Source organism: Bombina bombina, chromosome 3, assembly GCF_027579735.1.
Source record: "Bombina bombina isolate aBomBom1 chromosome 3, aBomBom1.pri, whole genome shotgun sequence".
Taxonomy (NCBI): Eukaryota; Metazoa; Chordata; class Amphibia; order Anura; family Bombinatoridae; genus Bombina; species Bombina bombina.
In genome coordinates this window covers 419,063,463-419,084,258 of record NC_069501.1, presented here as the reverse complement: position 1 = coordinate 419,084,258, position 20,796 = coordinate 419,063,463, and the positions used below count along the sequence as shown (strand labels likewise).

Genomic DNA, 20,796 nt, shown 5'->3' with positions numbered 1-20,796 from the left:
AGTAGTGATGTTAGGATGCTTATCTTTCTGTGCATTTATATTTGTTGCACAATATTATTAAGATAGGTTGTGACGTTCGCTACAACAGTTCTAATGGCCAGTATCGGTTGGTACCAAAGCCTATCAACGATATATTCACAAGCCCCTTATATTATTAAGTCGTTAAAGATACGTTACTGAACTTGCTGCATTAAATTAAAAAAACATAGGACACCCAACCGTCCTGCTATTCCAATCCTCCCTTAACATGTTTTGCCTTTTGGCTTTATTAAAAAAATCACATAATGAGTGAGGGATCTTATAGTGTATAACATCTTGTGGAATAATTGAATGCCCATGATCCAGACTGTCAGTATCATTACCAGCATCACTAACTCCCTTGTAATTACTCATTTTATTCCAACCGGTTGAGGTACTAACCACATTAGGGGAGGTAGCTATTTTCAGTTATTAACATTAAGATATGACAGTCACCTAGAGGCACTGATACATTGACACTAAGTGTTACACTATAAGGGGTTTTCTGGCTGATTGTCAGAGTGTATCTTAATACTCGCTACCAATATAGTTATTTAGCTGCAATTCCGACTGTATATACTGCATCTAGTATAACACCAACAGACTCCTAATCCAGCCCTGCCATATATGATTAGGCAGCTGTAATTACCTGGCCAGTATCTGTCCTAAGGTGATTACCTCTATTATTATATTAGGTCATCATATTTACCTTATATTTCTGCTTACAAACCTATTTGATTGTGCATGGTCTAGCAGTTACACACCTATTTGGCCATTATCCGTCTTAGGCGGTCATTTCAAGTGTACCTAAAACCACTCCACAATTTATTGAGCAGGTAGCATGTCCATGAGCAGATTATATTAACCCAGGACCATCACTAGTATTTTCCTGTCATATTTGAGTAATCTAGTTGGATACAGCACCTTACTTGCTGCAAGTGTTTTTATACTTTGTTACCCATTTTTAATTATAACTAATAAAGTTTATATCTTTTATATTCCATTAGTACACAATCCCCACACTAGAGGGAAGAGTGCTTTTTACAGTATCCTGTCCAGTTTCTATGCTGGAATTGTTTTTCTAAAATGCACTACTGGGAGCTAGCTGTTGATTGGTGGCTACATACATTTGTCTTTTGTCATTGGCTCACCAGATGTGTGCAGCTAGCTCATAGTATTGCACTGCTCTTCTGTAGATGACTTTAACTGTGTTAAATCCATTTTGATAGTTTAAACATATAGTTATATGCAAGCAAGAGTACAATAATCAATGTGCTAACGTATTAGGGCATTTTTCTTTTTGCACTGTTACAGCTCTTTAATGCAGGTTAAAGGGATACTAAACCCAATTTTTTAATGATTCAGATAGAGCATGCAATTTTAAACAACTTTCTGATTTACTCCTACTATCAATTTTTATTCGTTCTCTTGCTATCTTTATTTAAAAAGTAAGAATTTAAAGCTTAGGAGCCAGCCCATTTTAGGTTCAGCACCATGGATAGTGCTTGCTTATTGGTGGTTACAGTTAGCAAACCAATAAGTAAGCATAACCCAGGTTCTCAACCAAAATGGGGTCGGCTCTTAAGCTTTACATTCCTGCGTTTTAAATAAAGATAGCAAGAGAACAAAGAAAAATATATAATAGGAGTAAATTAGAAAGTTGCTTAAAATTGCAGGCTCTTTCTGAATCATTAAAGAAAAAAATGTGGGTTTAGTGTCCCTTTAAATCATCAAGCTCCTTATCTCCTCCCTTACGCTCAAGCACATAACTAGACTAAATAGAACAAGGGACACACTAAAAAGGCAGGGATAGAAAGCAAAAAAACAAAACGGGGCTGTCACGGGAAAAACGGGACAGTTGGCAACTATATTCTTAGTACATACACTGTTGTGAATTAAGCCTGGGCAGAAATGTCTTGGTTGCATGTCATGCATAGGGGTTACTAGGCCCATACCAAGGGAGGCAAATTGAAGGGCCCCAGATATTCAATTCAGGCTGAGTTATGTCAGCTTTAAAATTACCTTTTTGAATTGATTTTCTGTACTGTATGCACATCCATAATTTTGAATAGACCACTCACAAAATGGCAGTTTACTTGACGTTTCAGCTGTATGCTTTTCTTATATTGCCGAGTAGCGCTTATGAATGTGGTTACATTTTTTATATTTTGTTTCATTATTTGATATTTTATTATTATAATACACCTTGTGTACTTGCATATTTTTAAACGTATAATGTTAGATAGAAAACAAACGTTCTTTTTGCCCCAAACTGATTTATATTCTTAATATTTTACAACCCATATTGGTCTGGACAAGCAGTCATTGTGGAGTGTATATATTAAGATGTCTGTGTTTAGACTAAGTCTAATTGTACATTTTAATGTGTATGTCTGTCATACTCTGTGTAGAATCACTAATATTGAGGCTTGTCTCAGTTGTGAGTAATAACTCTCATACTCATTGGCTCAGAGGAAAGATATCAAATCTTAATACTTATTGGTGTACAAAGGCCCCTTTGCAGGGAATCGACTCATTTTTTTTAATTTCACCTTTATATTCCTTCAAGCACATTAATACCATAAATGATCAAACTTGTGAGCAGAATAGGGGAGCCTAATATAATTTTTTTGTAAAAGCTTTCAGCTCCACTTAATTTGAGGCCAATTTTAGACATGCCCTGTGCTATATTTAGTCATGAATGGAGTCTATCATGTTTATTTTCTTTGAATTCTTCAATGACCAGAGCAGCAGTACAGAAGTTTCCATTATGTGTACAGTCCCTGAATATTTTTTTTTTCTTTTCTTTGGAAAACCATTCATCTTTGTATTCTCAAAATGTTCAGACCTCACTCAAACGTTGTTTTTCCTACCCTTTAGAAATCACAGTATCATTTTTAAAGTGACAGCCACAGCCAGTGGGCATATATACTTTTATTAAAGGGATACAGTAAACACCAAAAATGTTATTGTTTAAAAAGATAGATAATCCCTTTATTTACCATTCCCCAGTTTTGCATAAACAACACTGTTATAGAAATGTACTTTTTATCTCTGTAATTCCCTTGTATCTAAACTTCTGCAGACTGCCTCCTTATCTCATATCTTTTGAAAGACGTTTCAGGCAATTTGTGCTGACTTTTAAATAACCCCACGTGCGTGAGTACAATGTTATTTATATGAAACACATGAACTAACGCCCTCTAGCTGTGAAAAACTGTCAAATGCATTCAGATAAGAGGTGGCCTTCAAGGGCTTAGAAATTAGCATATGAGCCTATCTAGGTTTAGCTTTCAACTAAGAATACCAAGAGATCAAAGCAAATTTGATGATTAAAGTAAATTAGAAAGTTACATGCCCTATCTGAATCAAGTTTAATTTGGACTTTATCCTTTTAATAACATAGATACGTTTTTGAAATCTTATACTGCTATATAGACATAGTAATTGTAAGGAAGCAAAGAAATAGCAGCTCTCGCTAAAATCTGAATTTGCTTAATTTTCTATAGAATTCCATACTCAGGCAATTATGTGAGAAACAGATGCTTCATAGAGGCAAAAAAAACTGCTTTCATGATCAGTTACTGATGCTTAAAGGGACATTAAGCACTTAATAAATGCTAGATAGAATGATGTCTCCAAAGAAAAGCTTAGTCTAAGAATAACATGTATATGTATTTTTATAGTTTCATTAGTTGTTGAAATATTGACTATAAAACAATGGGAGCTGCCATGTTGTAACTTAGGTTACCTTCTCTGTTGTGGCCAATTAGGAACAGTTATAAATAGGTCACTAGAGTGTGCAGCCAATGGCTGTGTGGTATATAACCGTGTTCTGCACTTTCACTTCTAACAGGAACTGAAAAGCTCACAATTTCAGAATGGAATTACAGGCAAAGGGGAGAAATGTTTTTTATAAAAGTATATTGCAGTTTTTTTTTCCATAGACATGATTTTTCATGTTATATTACCAACTCAAAGTGTTTAATGTCCCTTTAAGCCCATTGTCTGCCAAAACAGCGCTCTTTGGCAGCCAAAGGGTTAATGATGACATAACATCTTACACATAGCTTATGGCCGTGCTTGCTGTTGGCACGATAGCATCTCTGTTTACCTCCCAGCTTGATTCTTTGGTGTAACCCAATAAAAACAAATTCAGTTGCTGGTTTTTATTTCTCTGGCTGGCTGTTAGGACTTGGGCTTGCTGCAGTGCTCAGGAGGTGTTAAATTGTGCCAGCTAGTGACACTGGATTCTTTCCCTTTTTACCCTTATTATAAATTCCACAGCATCATCAAGAGAGTTTCATATCACATAGCTGAGACGCCAAAAGGGACATGTGACAAATAATGTGAATGCCAAGGCAATGAGACTTCATAAAAGTCACATTCAAAATAATATCTTTCATTGATGGTCCATCAAATGTCCCTTTTCTTCTGTTATGTGTGATCAGTCCACGGGTCATCATTACTTCTGGGATATAACTCCTCCCCAACAGGAAATGCAAGAGGATTCACCCAGCAGAGCTGATATAGCTCCTCCCCTCTACGTCAGTCCCAGTCATTCTCTTGCACCCAACGACTAGATAGGATGTGTGAGAGGACTATGGTGATTATACTTAGTTTTTATGACTTCAATCAAAAGTTTGTTATTTTACAATAGCACCGGAGCGTGTTATTACTTCTCTGGCAGAGTTTGAAGAAGAATCTACCAGAGTTTTTTACTATGATTTTAACCGGAGTAGTTAAGATCATATTGCTGTTCTCGGCCATCTGAGGGAGGTAAAGGCTTCAGATCAGGGGACAGCGGGCAGATGAATCTGCATTGAGGTATGTAGCAGTTTTTATTTTCTGAATGGAATTGATGAGAAAATCCTGCTATACCGTTATAATGACATGTATGTATACACTTCAGTATTCTGGGAATGGTATTTCACCGGAACTACTCTGTTAAAGGTCACTAATCCTTTTAATAAATATTATCATGTTAAACGTTTTTGCTGGAATGTAGAATCGTTTACATTGCTGAGGTACTGAGTGAATATAGGTTTGGGCATTATTTTCCACTTGGCAGTTGTCTGCTTTAAATTGTGACAGTTTCGTTTCTCCTCACTGCTGTGTGTGAGAGGGAGGGGCCGTTTTTGGCGCTCTTTTGCTACGCATCAAAAATTTCCAGTCAGCTACTATTATATTTCTTGCATGATCCGGTTCACTGACAGATCTCAGGGGTCTTCAAACTTCTTTGAAGGGAGGTACATTCTCTCAGCAGAGCTGTGAGAATTTTATATTGACTGTGAATAAATACGTTACTCTATAATTTTTTATGTCAAATTTAGTTATTGTTATTTACTAATGGGAACAAACCTTTGCTAAAAGTTGGGTTATTTTAAAGTCGATGCTATAACTGTTTTTCAGTTCATTATCTCAACTGTCATTTAATCGTTTAAGTACCTCTTTGAGGCACAGTACGTTTTTGCTAAAAAAGATTATAACCAGGTTGCAAGTTATTGCTAGTGTGTTAAACATGTCTGACTCAGAGGAAGATATCTGTGTCATTTGTTCCAATGCCAAGGTGGAGCCCAATAGAAATTTATGTACTAACTGTATTGATGCTACTTTAAATAAAAGTCAATCTGTACAATGTGAACAAATTTCACCAAACTGCGAGGGGAGAGTTATGCCGACTAACTCGCCTCACGCGGCAGTACCTGCATCTCCCGCCCGGGAGGTGCGTGATATTATGGCGCCTAATACATCTGGGCGGCCATTACAGATAACATTACATGATATGGCTACTGTTATGACTGAAGTTTTGTCTAAATTACCAGAACTAAGAGGCAAGCGTGATCACTCTGGGGTGAGAACAGAGTGCGCTGACAATACTAGGGCCATGTCTGATACTGCGTCACAGCTTGCAGAGCATGAGGACGGAGAGCTTCATTCTGTGGGTGACGGTTCTGATCCAAACAGATTGGATTCAGATATTTCAAATTTTAAATTTAAATTGGAGAACCTCCGTGTATTACTAGGGGAGGTCTTAGCGGCTCTCAATGATTGTAACACCGTTGCAATACCAGAGAAACTGTGTAGGTTGGATAAATACTTTGCGGTACCGGCGAGTACTGACGTTTTTCCTATACCTAAGAGATTAACTGAAATTGTTACTAAGGAGTGGGATAGACCCGGTGTGCCGTTCTCACCCCCTCCAATATTTAGAAAGATGTTTCCAATAGACGCCACCACTTGGGACTTATGGCAAACGGTCCCTAAGGTGGAGGGAGCAGTTTCTACTTTAGCTAAGCGTACCACTATCCCGGTGGAGGATAGCTGTGCTTTTTCAGATCCAATGGATAAAAAATTAGAGGGTTACCTTAAGAAAATGTTTGTTCAACAAGGTTTTATATTGCAACCCCTTGCATGTATCGCGCCGATTACGGCTGCGGCAGCATTTTGGATTGAGTCTCTGGAAGAGAACCTTAGTTCATCTACGCTAGACGATATTATGGACAGGCTTAGAGTCCTTAAACTAGCTAATTCATTCATTTCGGAGGCCGTAGTACATTTAACCAAACTTACGGCTAAGAACTCTGGATTCGCCATACAGGCACGTAGAGCACTGTGGCTAAAATCCTGGTCAGCTGATGTTACTTCTAAGTCCAAATTACTTAATATACCTTTCAAGGGGCAGTCTTTATTTGGGCCCGGTTTGAAAGAAATTATCGCTGACATTACAGGAGGTAAGGGCCACGCCCTACCTCAAGACAAAGCCAAAGCTAAGGCTAGACAGTCTAATTTTCGTCCCTTTCGGAATTTCAAAACAGGAGCAGCGTCAACCTCCACTGCACCAAAACAGGAAGGAGCTGTTGCTCGTTACAGGCAAGGCTGGAAACCTAACCAGTCCTGGAATAAGGGCAAACAGGCTAGGAAACCTGCTGCTGCCCCAAAGACAGCATGAATCGAGAGCCCCCGATCCGGGACCGGATCTAGTGGGGGGCAGACTTTCTCTCTTCGCCCAGGCCTGGGCAAGAGATGTTCAGGATCCCTGGGCGCTGGAGATCATATCTCAGGGATACCTTCTAGACTTCAAATTATCTCCACCAAAAGGGAGATTTCATCTGTCAAGGTTGTCAACAAACCAGATAAAGAAAGAAGCGTTTCTACGCTGTGTACAAGATCTGTTATTAATGGGAGTGATCCATCCAGTTCCACGGTCGGAACAAGGACAAGGGTTCTACTCAAACCTGTTTGTGGTTCCCAAAAAAGAGGGAACTTTCAGGCCAATCTTAGATTTAAAGATTCTAAACAAATTCCTAAGAGTTCCATCGTTCAAAATGGAAACTATTCGGACAATCTTACCTATGATCCAAAGGGGTCAGTACATGACCACAGTGGATTTAAAAGATGCTTACCTTCACATACCGATTCACAAAGATCATCAACGGTATCTACGGTTTGCCTTCCTAGACAGGCACTACCAGTTTGTAGCTCTTCCATTCGGATTGGCTACGGCCCCAAGAATCTTCACAAAGGTTCTGGGTGCCCTTCTAGCGGTACTAAGACCGCGAGGGATTTCGGTAGCTCCGTACCTAGACGACATTCTAATACAAGCTTCAAGCTTTCAAACTGCCAAGTCTCATACAGAGTTAGTTCTGGCATTTCTAAGGTCGCATGGATGGAAAGTGAACGAAAAGAAGAGTTCTCTTTTTCCTCTCACAAGAGTTCCATTCTTGGGGACTCTTATAGATTCTGTAGAAATGAAGATTTACCTGACAGAAGACAGGTTAACAAAGCTTCAAGATGCATGCCGTGTCCTTCATTCCATTCAACACCCGTCAGTAGCTCAATGCATGGAGGTGATCGGCTTAATGGTAGCGGCAATGGACATAGTACCTTTTGCACGCCTACACTGCTGCAATTGTGCATGCTAAGTCAGTGGAATGGGGATTACTCAGATTTGTCCCCTACCCTGAATCTGAATCAAGAGACCAGAAATTCTCTTCTATGGTGGCTTTATCGGCCACACCTGTCCAGGGGGATGCCATTCAGCAGGCCAGACTGGACAATCGTAACAACAGACGCCAGCCTGCTAGGTTGGGGCGCTGTCTGGAATTCTCTGAAGACTCAGGGATTATGGAATCAGGAGGAGAGTCTCCTTCCAATAAACATTCTGGAATTGAGGGCAGTTCTCAATGCCCTTCTGGCTTGGCCCCAATTAACAACTCAGGGGTTCATCAGGTTTCAGTCGGACAATATCACGACTGTAGCTTACATCAACCATCAGGGAGGGACAAGAAGCTCCCTAGCAATGATGGAAGTATCAAAGATAATTCGCTGGGCAGAGTCTCACTCTTGCCATCTGTCAGCAATCCACATCCCGGGAGTGGAGAACTGGGAGGCGGATTTCTTGAGTCGCCAGACTTTTCATCCGGGAGAGTGGGAACTTCATCCGGAGATCTTTGCCCAAATACTTCGACGTTGGGGCAAACCAGAGATAGATCTCATGGCGTCTCGCCAGAACGCCAAACTTCCTCACTACGGGTCCAGATCCAGGGATCCGGGAGCGGTTCTGATAGATGCTTTGACAGCACCTTGGAACTTCGGGATGGCTTATGTGTTTCCACCCTTCCCGCTGCTTCCTCGATTGATTGCGAAAATCAAACAGGAGAGAGCATCAGTGATTCTAATAGCGCCTGCATGGCCACGCAGGACTTGGTATGCAGATCTAGTGGACATGTCATCCTGTCCACCTTGGTCTCTACCTCTAAGACAGGACCTTCTGATACAGGGTCCATTCAAACATCAAAATCTAACTTCTCTGAAACTGACTGCTTGGAAATTGAACGCTTGATTTTATCAAAGCGTGGTTTTTCTGAGTCGGTTATTGATACCCTGATCCAGGCTAGGAAGCCTGTTACCAGAAAGATTTACCATAAAATATGGCGCAAATACCTATACTGGTGCGAATCCAAACGTTACTCCTGGAGTAAGGTTAGGATTCCTAGGATATTGTCTTTTCTACAAGAAGGTTTAGAAAAGGGTTTATCGGCTAGTTCTTTAAAGGGACAGATTTCAGCTCTGTCCATCTTGTTACACAGGCGTCTGTCAGAAAATCCAGACGTCCAGGCCTTTTGTCAGGCTTTAGCTAGGATCAAGCCTGTGTTTAAAGCCGTTGCTCCGCCATGGAGTTTAAACTTAGTTCTTAACGTTTTACAAGGTGTTCCATTTGAACCCCTTCATTCCATTGATATAAAATTGTTATCTTGGAAAGTTCTGTTTTTAATGGCTATTTCCTCGGCTCGAAGAGTCTCTGAGTTATCAGCATTACATTGTGATTCTCCTTATCTGATTTTTCACTCAGATAAGGTAGTTCTGCGTACTAAACCTGGGTTCTTACCTAAGGTAGTTACTAACAGGAATATCAATCAAGAGATTGTCGTTCCATCCTTGTGTCCAAATCCTTCTTCAAAGAAGGAACGTCTTCTACACAATCTGGATGTAGTTCGTGCCCTCAAGTTCTACTTACAGGCAACTAAAGATTTTCGCCAAACTTCTTCCCTGTTTGTCGTTTATTCTGGACAGAGGAGAGGTCAAAAAGCTTCTACTACCTCTCTCTCGTTTTGGCTTCGTAGCATGATACGTTTAGCCTATGAGACTGCTGGACAGCAGCCTCCTGAAAGAATTACAGCTCACTCCACTAGAGCTGTGGCTTCCACTTGGGCCTTTAAGAATGAGGCCTCTGTTGAACAGATTTGCAAGGCTGCAACTTGGTCTTCGCTTCATACTTTTTCCAAATTTTACAAATTTGACACTTTTGCTTCTTCGGAGGCTATTTTTGGGAGAAAGGTTCTTCAGGCAGTGGTTCCTTCTGTATAATGAGCCTGCCTATCCCTCCCGTCATCCGTGTACTTTTGCTTTGGTATTGGTATCCCAGAAGTAATGATGACCCGTGGACTGATCACACATAACAGAAGAAAACATATTTTATGCTTACCTGATAAATTCCTTTCTTCTGTTGTGTGATCAGTCCACGGCCCGCCCTGTTTTTAAGGCAGGTAAATATCTTTTAAATTATACTCCAGTCACCACTTCACCCTTGGTTACTCCTTTCTCGTTGATTCTTGGTCGAATGACTGGGACTGACGTAGAGGGGAGGAGCTATATCAGCTCTGCTGGGTGAATCCTCTTGCATTTCCTGTTGGGGAGGAGTTATATCCCAGAAGTAATGATGACCCGTGGACTGATCACACAACAGAAGAAAGGAATTTATCAGGTAAGCATAAATTATGTTTTTAAGGCACCTGTAGGAGTTCCCTTTACTTGAATATCTTTATAATGACATTTTAAAGAGACATTAAAGGGACAGTCAACCCAAAATTTCAAATAGTTAATTCCTATAAACTTGCTAACGATTATTATTTTGAACTATAGCCCAATTTAGTAGCCTAAAGCGTTTCTAAGTATTAGTACTTACTTTTGTCTCGTGTGGCTGGTTAAAATGTACGTCTGCCCCCTCCCATATTTCGTCACCACTATCTTCATCGTGCAGCTCTAACAGCTTATTTTCGCACGTACACACTCCCGTGTTTTGCGCATGCGCAGTGCACCAATAACGCTGTAGGAAAATGAGAAGGGAGCTACAGACCAGTGTTAGCCCTTTAGTGTAAGTCACCTCTCAGTGACAGGCATTGTATGTCACACTGTACCTATCACACTACACACAGTAAGTACAGCCAGCTCAGGCTGCAAGTTACCGTAAATGTACAGCTCTATACACTTATCAGAAGTCAACTGTCCTTACTCCACAGCTAAATACAGAGCAGCAGTGTCACAAGCATAACATATCAGGCTTAGGGGACATACAGACTTTACCAGGTGCACAGATCAGAGAGTGCGATATAGCTGCTCCTCTCCCTATAGATACCACAGTAAACAGTCTGCAGACTCACATTCACAACATTTGGTACGAACACTCAGATGACTACAGATGATATATTGATAATTTATATACCTAAAACACATTTATGAGTTTATGAGACTGTTTACTGTGATATCTATAGGGAGAGGAGCTGCTATATCGGCAGTATGAGTATATTAGTACCTAAAGCAGGAAGGCTCAGTATCTGGCATGTGAGGAGCATTTTCAGTCAGTGCACTGTGGCATTTATAGGAATATGAGCAGCTATACATTGTGGTACCTAGAGCAGGAAGGCTCACTATCTGGCAGGGGAGGAGCATTTTCAGTCAGTGCACTGTGGCATTTATAGGAATATGAGCAGCTATACATTGTGGTACCTAGAGCAGGAAGGCTCACTATCTGGCAGGGGAGGAGCATTTTCAGTCAGTGCACTGTGGCATTTATAGGAATATGAGCAGCTATACATTGTGGTACCTAGAGCAGGAAGGCTCACTATCTGGCAGGGGAGGAGCATTTGCAGGCAGTGTGCTGTGGTATCTTAGGAAGAGGAGCAGCTATATCGGCAGTATGAGTATATTGTGGCACCTGATATGTAATAGATTATGGTCCGTATGCTATGTCTGTTTATATATAAAATGCAGCACTCTCTGATCTGTGCACCTGGTAAAGTCTGTATGTCCCCTAAGCCTGATATGTTATGCTTGTGACACTGCTGCTCTGTATTTAGCTGTGGAGTAAGGACAGTTGACTTCTGATAAGTGTATAGAGCTGTACATTTACGGTAACTTGCAGCCTGAACTGGCTGTACTTACTGTGTGTAGTGTGATAGGTACAGTGTGACATACAATGCCTGTCACTGAGAGGTGACTTACACTAAAGGGCTAACACTGGTCTGTAGCTCCCTTCTCATTTTCCTACAGCGTTATTGGCGCACTGCGCAAAACACGGGAGTGTGTACGGGCGAAAATAAGCTGTTAGAGCTGCACAATGAAGATAGTGGTGATGAAATATGGGAGGTGGCAGACGGACATTTTAAACAGCCACTCGAGACAAAAGTAAGTACTAATACTTAGAAACGCTTTAGGCTACTAAATTGAGCTCTAGTTCAAAATAATAATCGCTAGCAAGTTTATAGGAATTAACTATTTGAAATTTTGGGTTGACTGTCGCTTTAAACCCAACATTTTAAGATCCTTGTAATGCTATGAGTTTAATGTCACTCTTAAAGTATTGTTTGCATCTCTAAATACATGTGGCATGATAACAAATCCAAAACACAAGACGGATGTTTAACTAAACTATTTTAACGTCCTATGATTGAGCATTTCTTTATAATAATCTGCACAATATTTTTAGACAGAGGCAATGCTTAGATCAGTATCTTTCAACAATGGTTGAACACATCATTTAAAGGGACAGTCTACTCTAGAATTTATATTGTTTAAAAAGATAGATAATCCCTTTATTACCCATTGCCCAGTTTTTCATAACTAACATGATTATATTAACCCTTGGAGTGCTAATGACGGCTCTGAGCCATCATAAAGTTTCCACTCTGGTGCTAATGACGGCTCAGAGCCGTCGCTAGCACTCTCCCACCTTGAGGGAGATCTGGGGGCTCCCACCCGCTCCTACCCAGACGATCGTGCCTGTAGAGTGACAGGCATCGCCGGGGCTTCCTGTTTTGCGTGGTGACGTCACGCGCAATAACGTGATGACGTCACAGCGCAACTTTATTTATACTTAACCATGTTAAGTATAGGAGCAAGGGGCATGCTGCTTAGAAGCCTGTATCTCAGGCATCTAAGCAGCTACAGAGCCCCAAGACCAGCCGTTGGAAAGGTAATCGCCTAACCTTTCCAACAGTGGAAGTCTTGGGGGTCTGGAAATAAAAAATAAAAAAAAAAAAAACTTAAAAAATCTTAGCACCCAGGTGGGAAAGTGCTTAGCATTCAAAGGGTTAATATACTTTTTACCTCTGTGATTACCTTGTATCTAAGCCTCTGCAGACAGCTCTCTTATCTCAGGGATATTTATTTATTACCTATTGACTTGCATTTTAGCCAATTAGTGCTGTGTCCTGCACAACACCACAGGAGAGAACACAATGTTATCTATATGGCACTCGTGAACTTGCGCTCTTTAGCTGTGAAAAAAAATGTCTAAATGCACTGATATAAGAGGCAGCCTTAAAGGGCTTAGAAAGCAGCATATGAGCCTACCTAGGTTTAGCTTTCAACAAAGAATTCCAAAAGAACAAAGCAAATTTGATGATAAAAGTATATTGTAAAGTTGTTTAAAATTGCATGCCCTATCTGCATCATGAAATTTTAATTTTGACTAGACTGTCCCTTTAAATATCAGATAAGTAAGAAATAAGGCTTTTCTCTCTTGAATAGTGTCACTACAATTTACCCTAGAGGCAGTTCACAGGTCGTGTGCTGATTAACTGGAGAATAAAGCATTTTTTAAAAGTTTTATAATATATTGCAGCAATTGAAAATTGCATTGTAAATTAGCTGCAGAGAAAACAAATGAATTTGTTTTTAAACCGTCTATTGAATAAATGTGTTTCCTTTTCTCTTGGTCTAAACATCACATAATTTATAAAGCAAAAACTAAGCAATAAAAAATGTGCTTAGCTCACAAGAACGTCTTACATTCAGCTTTGCAGTTCGGGAAAGGTTAGGGAGTGGGGTTGAAAATATCTTTCAGAGCCAGTCATCAATCAGTGTGCTGCTGCTTTGCAGCGCATCTCTGTATTTGACTGTTCTCTTCAAACAACGATTCGATCTGGCTGCACTGTGTTAAGGAAAACTTACACAGTGAAACCAGAGCACAGTGCTCTTTGCAAAAGTCTTAGGCCTCCTTTAGATTTGTTGTTTTAGCAATGGTATAATGACCATATATATATTTCTTAGTCTCTTTACTAGAATACAGACAGAAAATACAGGATATTTGTATACAGTATAGGAAAAAAATGTTTCTATAGACTAAAGTGGCAAGTATTTAGTGTGCCCCCCCCTTTCACTTGAGCAATAGCAGGAACCTTGCTCTCATAAACCTAAATGGAATAGAACCCTAATAAATGTCATTGCTAACACCTGTATTTGTCCTACTTTTTCATGTCAAAATGACTGCTGTGAAAAAGGTCTATTACACCAGGTTTGTGCATGACATGCTTGAGCATTACATACACATGTTGTATGATTTGAATTCATTGGAAGCGTGCTAATAAGACCACCTTTTAATTACATCATTTCATTCAAAATGCCAAACATCACATTATTTGTATTTTCTGTTTGTATCTTAATAAAGAGACCGAAAAATAAATATGGATGGTCATTAGCAAGCAACAGATTTTGCCTTTATAGCCACAGAACTGCTGCATCAGAATACACAAAAAAGAACATATTAAAATATTTTGCGTAGAAAATGATTAAAGGGATATTAAACAGTGATCCTTTAGTAAAAACAAATATTTTAAATCTAAGTAAAAAGAGAAAGATTGTGTAAAAAATAGCAAATAACTTGTTTTTTTTGCTAAATTAGCACTTAGAAATTCTCAGTGTAGCCCCAGTGTTTTAAGAGCAGAGGAATTTTAAAAACTAAGTTTTTATTCTGTCAGTTCTGTGCATGAGCAAATCTGACTCCCTGTTATCTATTTACTAGCCTAAAAGTTTTGACATCAGGCTAAGATAAAACTTCCTGCATAGGTCTCCTTCTCCTTGTAGGGCTGTGACAGGAAGCGCAAATGTAGTGTAAAAAAATAAAATAAAAGGTAAAATCAATTTCAATAGTTGAATAGTACATATTGCAATAATTTCTGTTAATTATAAGCAACTGCTTAGTGCTTTTTTGTTACAATAATGAAACAGACTGTTTAACATCCCTTTAAGTGAAAGCTGTTTATGTTTTAGGGGAAACAAAGAGGAAGTGCATAATTGTCTGGGACTCTGCTGCTCACTGTCTGAGTTTACTCAGCACAAAAATATCAGTATTAAAATAGCAAAGCTATATAATACATTTTGAAACATTCTCTTTTTAGATTCAAGAGACATTTTGTGAGTATCGTGTCCCTTTAATTATCTTTATTTATGGTATTATACTAAACACAAATGTTTTTTTCTCTAAATTGATTTTATTTATTGTTTTAGTGATTGTCAAATATGAAATTTATTTGAAAGGATAGGAAAGTCAAAACTAAATTTGCATTATTCAAATAGAGGATGTAAATTTAAAAAAACTCTTTAACTTCACTTCTATTTTTGAATGTGATTCGTTCTCTTGGTATCCCTTGTTGAAAAAGAATACGCACATATCCTACACTAGTGGGAGCTGCTGCTGATTGGTGCCTGCACACATTTGTCTCTTGTGATTGGCTGACTAGATGTGTTCAGCAAGCTGCCAGTAGTGCAATGCTGTCCCTTAGCAATGGATTAAAACAGAATGAAACACATTTGATAATAGAAGTAAATTGGAAAGTTGTTTAAAATTGTTTGTTCTATCCGAATCATGAAATACAATTTTGGGGTTTCCTGTCTATTTAATTCTCCCATTGTTTAACTTTTCCCTGTCTTTACTGGTGGATTTTATTACTTAGTTCTAAGCTGTTATATTTATTACTGTTAAGCTGAGTAGCAGCTATTGACCTTTTTCATGGAGATGAGATAACTTTGTGCAAAACATTTCCTTTAAGATTTTTTTCCTGTCAAGCTCCAATAGTAGATTTCAGAGGATTCACAATTACTGAAAGGGAAATTCGTGCAACCCCCCACCCACCCACCCCCAAAAAAATAGCTGTTATTTATTAGGGCATTTTATTTTTGCAGTGGTATAGTTACTGTGTATTTATCCCCAAACAAAGGGGTTAAAACCATAGGTAAAATCTAGTTTGGGAGCCACAAGCTTTGACTGACCAACAATGTCCTGCTCTGGAACTATTAGGTACGCCAGTTGCACAGCTCCACCAAACACCGACTGTATTGTGCACAGGAGTGTATAAAGGAGTTATAATGCATTCCAAAGCAATGTGTTGGCCACTCACTGTTATATGCACCAGATATGTTTTGATACCAGTGAAAATTTGGACTAGAACTGTTTACATGGTATTGAAAATTTGGAAACAAATTCTTAAAGGGACATAAAACTCATACCATATAGCAACAGCTATGCATTATAGGGATGTAAAAATGTAATATGTTAAGAGTATTTTGTGATTGCCTTATTTAATACTATATAAGTGTATGTTTAATCCCTGCAAAAAGAGTAAAAACATAAATTCAGCTTCAGCCCAGCAATGTGATAACAAGAGAATAAAGTACATTTGGTAATAGAACTTCACAGTATATAAAAAAAACCACCTAGAATCTAGTGTCCAGTTGTAATATTTAGTTCATGGCTTGACAAACTCAGGGAGCCACAAATTGCTTCTACTGGGTAATTCTAGATAGTACCGTGTCCATCTTTATATAAAAACCCTTGAATAATTCCTAGAAAAAAGTGGGTAACTGGTTCCTCTATATTTCTTCTAAGTTAGATGACCATTCAGTTAACACAACAGCTAAACCTAAGGCACTGCATCTGAAACTAGCCTTATAGCCTTATACAGCTTTCATTTGAAGTGTCGCCATAGAGTGTTCACTTAAGGAGATTTTTCAATTTACTTATTTTTACTTTGTTCGTTTGGTATCTTTTATTGAAAAGCATACATAGGTAGGCTCAGGAGCACCAGTGCACTACTGGGAAGCTAGCTGCTGATTTGAGCCTACACAGGCATATGCCCCTTGTCGTTGGCTCACCAGATGTGTTCAGCTAGCTCCCAGTAGTGTATTGCTGTTTTGGAGCTACTTTTCTCCTCCTGTATTCAGTGTGGAAATAAAGGAACACATCATTATTTATTGATTCAGAAGACGCTCCATTACAGTGTATCTTCAGACTTATTTGGTTTGCAGGTTAGAGACATTCACTTGTAAAAGCAGAAAGAAATCAATAATGTTTTGCTGTCGCTGGCAGGCCAGGTGTTTGCTGTGTCTGTGAATCACGGCAGTGTGGGTGGAGGTGCGGAGAGCTGGCATTGCCTATCACAGTTGTAAAATCCTAAGGCGTGATGCAAGTCCTTGTTGCTGCTTTTAAGTCGAAACTCCGGCTCTGAACTGAAGCCAAGCTCAGGGTGATTGAGGCAAATGGGTGCGACACTTGTCAAAGTACAGCAGCTTTAAAGCGACACTCGATTCAAAATAAACTTTTATGATTCAGACAGAGCATGCGGTTTTAAGACACTTTCCAATTTACTTCCATTAACAAATTTGCACAGTGTTTTTATATTCACACTTTCTGGGGAACAAGCTCCTATTGAGCATGTGCCCAAGCTTACAGGATATACGTATACTAGTCTGTGATTGGCTGATGTCTGTCACATGATACAAGGGGCCGGAAAATGGGAGAAAATATACATTTGTCAGTGAAAAAATCTAATGCTTATTTGAAATTCAGAGTAGTTATTAAATCATTGTCTTTTTATTACGTATGTATTAATTATGTAATTCTACTGCATTGAGTGGTCCTTTAAATCTCATCAGCAGGTTACAACAACAGTTCATGAAGATAGTACAATCTGATCCCAATAGGCAAGAGACGGTTTACACATGGTATAATATACTGAAATATACATTTACATAGTTTCATTTAAATGTACATTAGGGTGCTAAAAGAAAACACTCTGTTTTTATGATTGCACTATTGCTTATGACTGTTTGTTTCACCCCCTGACAAGGAGTTTAGACATAAATGAGACACAGAGCAGCAGCGCTCAACTGGGGCCTAGCTGAGCACATCTGTTGACAAGAGGCATATCTGCATAACCACCAATCACCAGCTTGCTCCCAGCCTATCTATGTGTGCTTTTTAATAAAGGATACAAAAAGAAGAAAGTAAATTTGATAATAGAAGAAAATGGAAAAGTCTTTTAAAAATTGCATGCTGTCTAAACCATGAAAGTTGAATATGACTTTCGTGTCCCCTTAAAGGGACAGTAAACATCTTGAGATTTTGATAAATAATGTCTAGTTATGTGTAACAAAACAACTTTGAAATATGCTTTAATTTTTTTATTTTACCCCCTTTTTAAGTAAGGTAGCTCTGAAAATAGTGGATTTTCTAATTCTCAGAACTTGAAATGCACATGGCAGACTTCTCACAGCTAACCCTGCTACATATATGTCCCTAATTAGCTGTAACCGATAACTGCAAAATAACACATTTTATACTAACATTATGATCATGGCTAGCCTTGTTGTCTGAGGACTCAATCCCAGATTGACTTCTCCAAATAAGGCAAGCAGTGGGTGGATTTTGGCTATTGAAAAACAACTGCAGCAAACAAGATGCTAAAGGGACACAAAACACAAGCTTTTTCTTTCATGATTCAGGTAGAGCGTGCAATTTTAAACTACTTTCCTATTTACTTCTATTGTCAATTTTGCTTCAGACTCTTGCTATCCTTTGTTGAAGGAGCAGCAGTTCACTGCTAGGAGCTAGCTGAACATATTGGTAAGCCAATGACAAGATGCATATATGTGCAGCCACCAAGCAGCTGCAAGCTCCTGAGCCTACCTAGGTATGCTTTTCAACAAAGGATACCAAGGGAACAAAGCAAATTGGGTAATCGAAGTATACTCAAAAGTTGTTTAAAATGCTATGCTCAGTCATGAAGGAAAAATCTGGGGTTTCATAACCCTTTAATTTGTTTTAAAAATGTTTATATGTAGCTGATGGTGCAAGGAGTGTCCTTTCCACATTTTCCCCTAATATGATTATGGTTTTAGTCGTATTTGATGTCATAGGTTTTATTGTATTTCCCTGTAACATGACAAGAAGATGGGGCTACAAGATTACTGTGCTTCATTATTAAAAGGATCAATAAACCATCCCAGTGTTTCTCTTCATAAAGGCCCAAGAATAAACCCTGTGAAAAGCCTTTTGAGTATTGTTTTATCTTATTTCCTGTGCTGTGGCCAATTAGAGAAATATATACTGTAATTGAGCTTATACACAGATCAAGCATCAAAGTAGTCACTGTGTAGAATGTTGCAGCGTTAGTTATTTAGAATGATACAGAATTCACTGCAGCATCTCTGTAGAATATAGGGGAAACACAACTTTCAAAAGTAATTTGTGAGAAAAGGAGGTAAAGTAATTAAAGGACCAGTAAATGCAATGGCACTTAGTCTGAATTTCAAATGAGTAGTAGATTTATTTTCTGACAGATTTCAAAGTTATGTTTATTTCCACTTTTCCTGTATCATGTGACAGCCATCAGCCAATCACAAATGCAAATATATATATATATATATATATATATATATATATATATATATATATATATATATTCTGCGAATTCTTGCACATGCTAATTTTGACTTGTGTCCCTTAATTGAAAATATATTGCTTTACTATGCATAGTTAAACATTTTATATATAATTAAATATTCAGTTTAATATCCATTTATTATTTCCATATTAACCCCTTGAGTGCTAACGACGGCTCAGAGCCGTCACTAGCACTCAACTAAATTTTTGGTGATCTGGGGGCTCCCACCCGCTCCTACCCCAGCGATCAGGCCTGCATAGTGACAAGCATCGCCGGGGCTTCCCGTTACATGCATTGACGTCATACGTAATGACATGATGACATCACCGCGCAACTTTATTTCAAATTGACAATACAAAGTATAGGGAAAGGGGGCATGCTGCTTAGAAACCTGTATCTCAGGGATCTGAGCAGCTACAGACCCCCAAGACCCACCATTGGAAAGGTAATCACCTAAACTTTCCAATGGTATGAGTTTTGGGGATCTGGGAGGGGGGGAGTCAAAACATTTTTTTTTTGTTAAAAATAGTAAAAATCAGAATAATATTAAATCCAGCTTAGCACTCAAAGGGTTAAAGCTCCCTAAAAGTCCTTTGGGTCAAATTTTACATAAATATTTTTTGCAAGGTCAAATTCCCAATACTGTATATTCTTGAAAGTATGACAGTACATGGATTTGTTTCAGTGTTTGGGTGAGTCATTATAGCATTTTATTTTAAAACTTTTAATGACCATTGTCTTACACTGCCCTGTTTGTGGGAACGGAGGTTGGCGGCGGTGCTTGTCATATTCGAGTGAATTGCTCTCAGTTAATTGCTTTTTATATATCTTAAGCAATTAACACTTCAGTGTGGGTTTGACAGACAAATATTTCTTGTTTGCTTTTAGTTTTGCACTTAGAATCCATCTTCCATTCTTGAATCTCAATCTGAACTCCTCAAAACCTCTGAGATCATTTTTGTGTGTGTGTGTTTAGTTCTTTTTCTGCCTGAGGGAATAAGTGACATGTGTCAGACTGTACATTATTTGCAACCCTGTCGTTATATGATATATAAGTACTAGTATATTATTTGTAATTATTCCCCTCAATATCTTTGTTACACACACACAAAGCCCATTAAATTAATATGTAATCCACCTTCTCACCCTCCTGGCAGGTATGATTACCCATGGATAGACATCCGAGTTGGGACATGAAACCCCAAAAAAATTATTTCATGATTCTGATAGATTATACAATTTTAAACAACTTTCCAATTTACTTCTAATATTTAATTTGCTTCCTACTCTTGTAATCATTTGCTGAAAAGTTCATCTTTGAAAGCTCAGGAGCAGCAAAGAGCCTAGGTTCTAGCTGCTGATTGGTGGATGCATATATATACCGATTGTCATTGGCTCACACATGTGTTCAGTCAGCAACCAGTAGTGCATTGCTGCTCATTCAAAAAAGTATACCAAGAGAACAAAGACAAATAGTTAATAGGAGTAAATTAGA

At 38.6% G+C, this 20,796-nt stretch overlaps 1 protein-coding gene across 2 annotated transcripts in view; it reads left to right on the top strand.

Moving 5' to 3' along the window:
- CTTNBP2NL (CTTNBP2 N-terminal like) overlaps positions 1-20,796 on the top strand; it is a 275,638-nt gene that overhangs the window by 8,276 nt on the left and 246,566 nt on the right. Inside the window, exon 1 of one of the 2 annotated variants that reach the window (XM_053706630.1) lies at positions 11,963-11,985. The exons of the other annotated variant lie outside the window; for it this stretch is intronic. The gene's annotated coding sequence lies outside the window, so the exon portion shown is untranslated. Of the gene's footprint in view, positions 1-11,962; positions 11,986-20,796 lie in introns of those variants that run through there. 2 annotated transcript variants of the gene reach the window in all.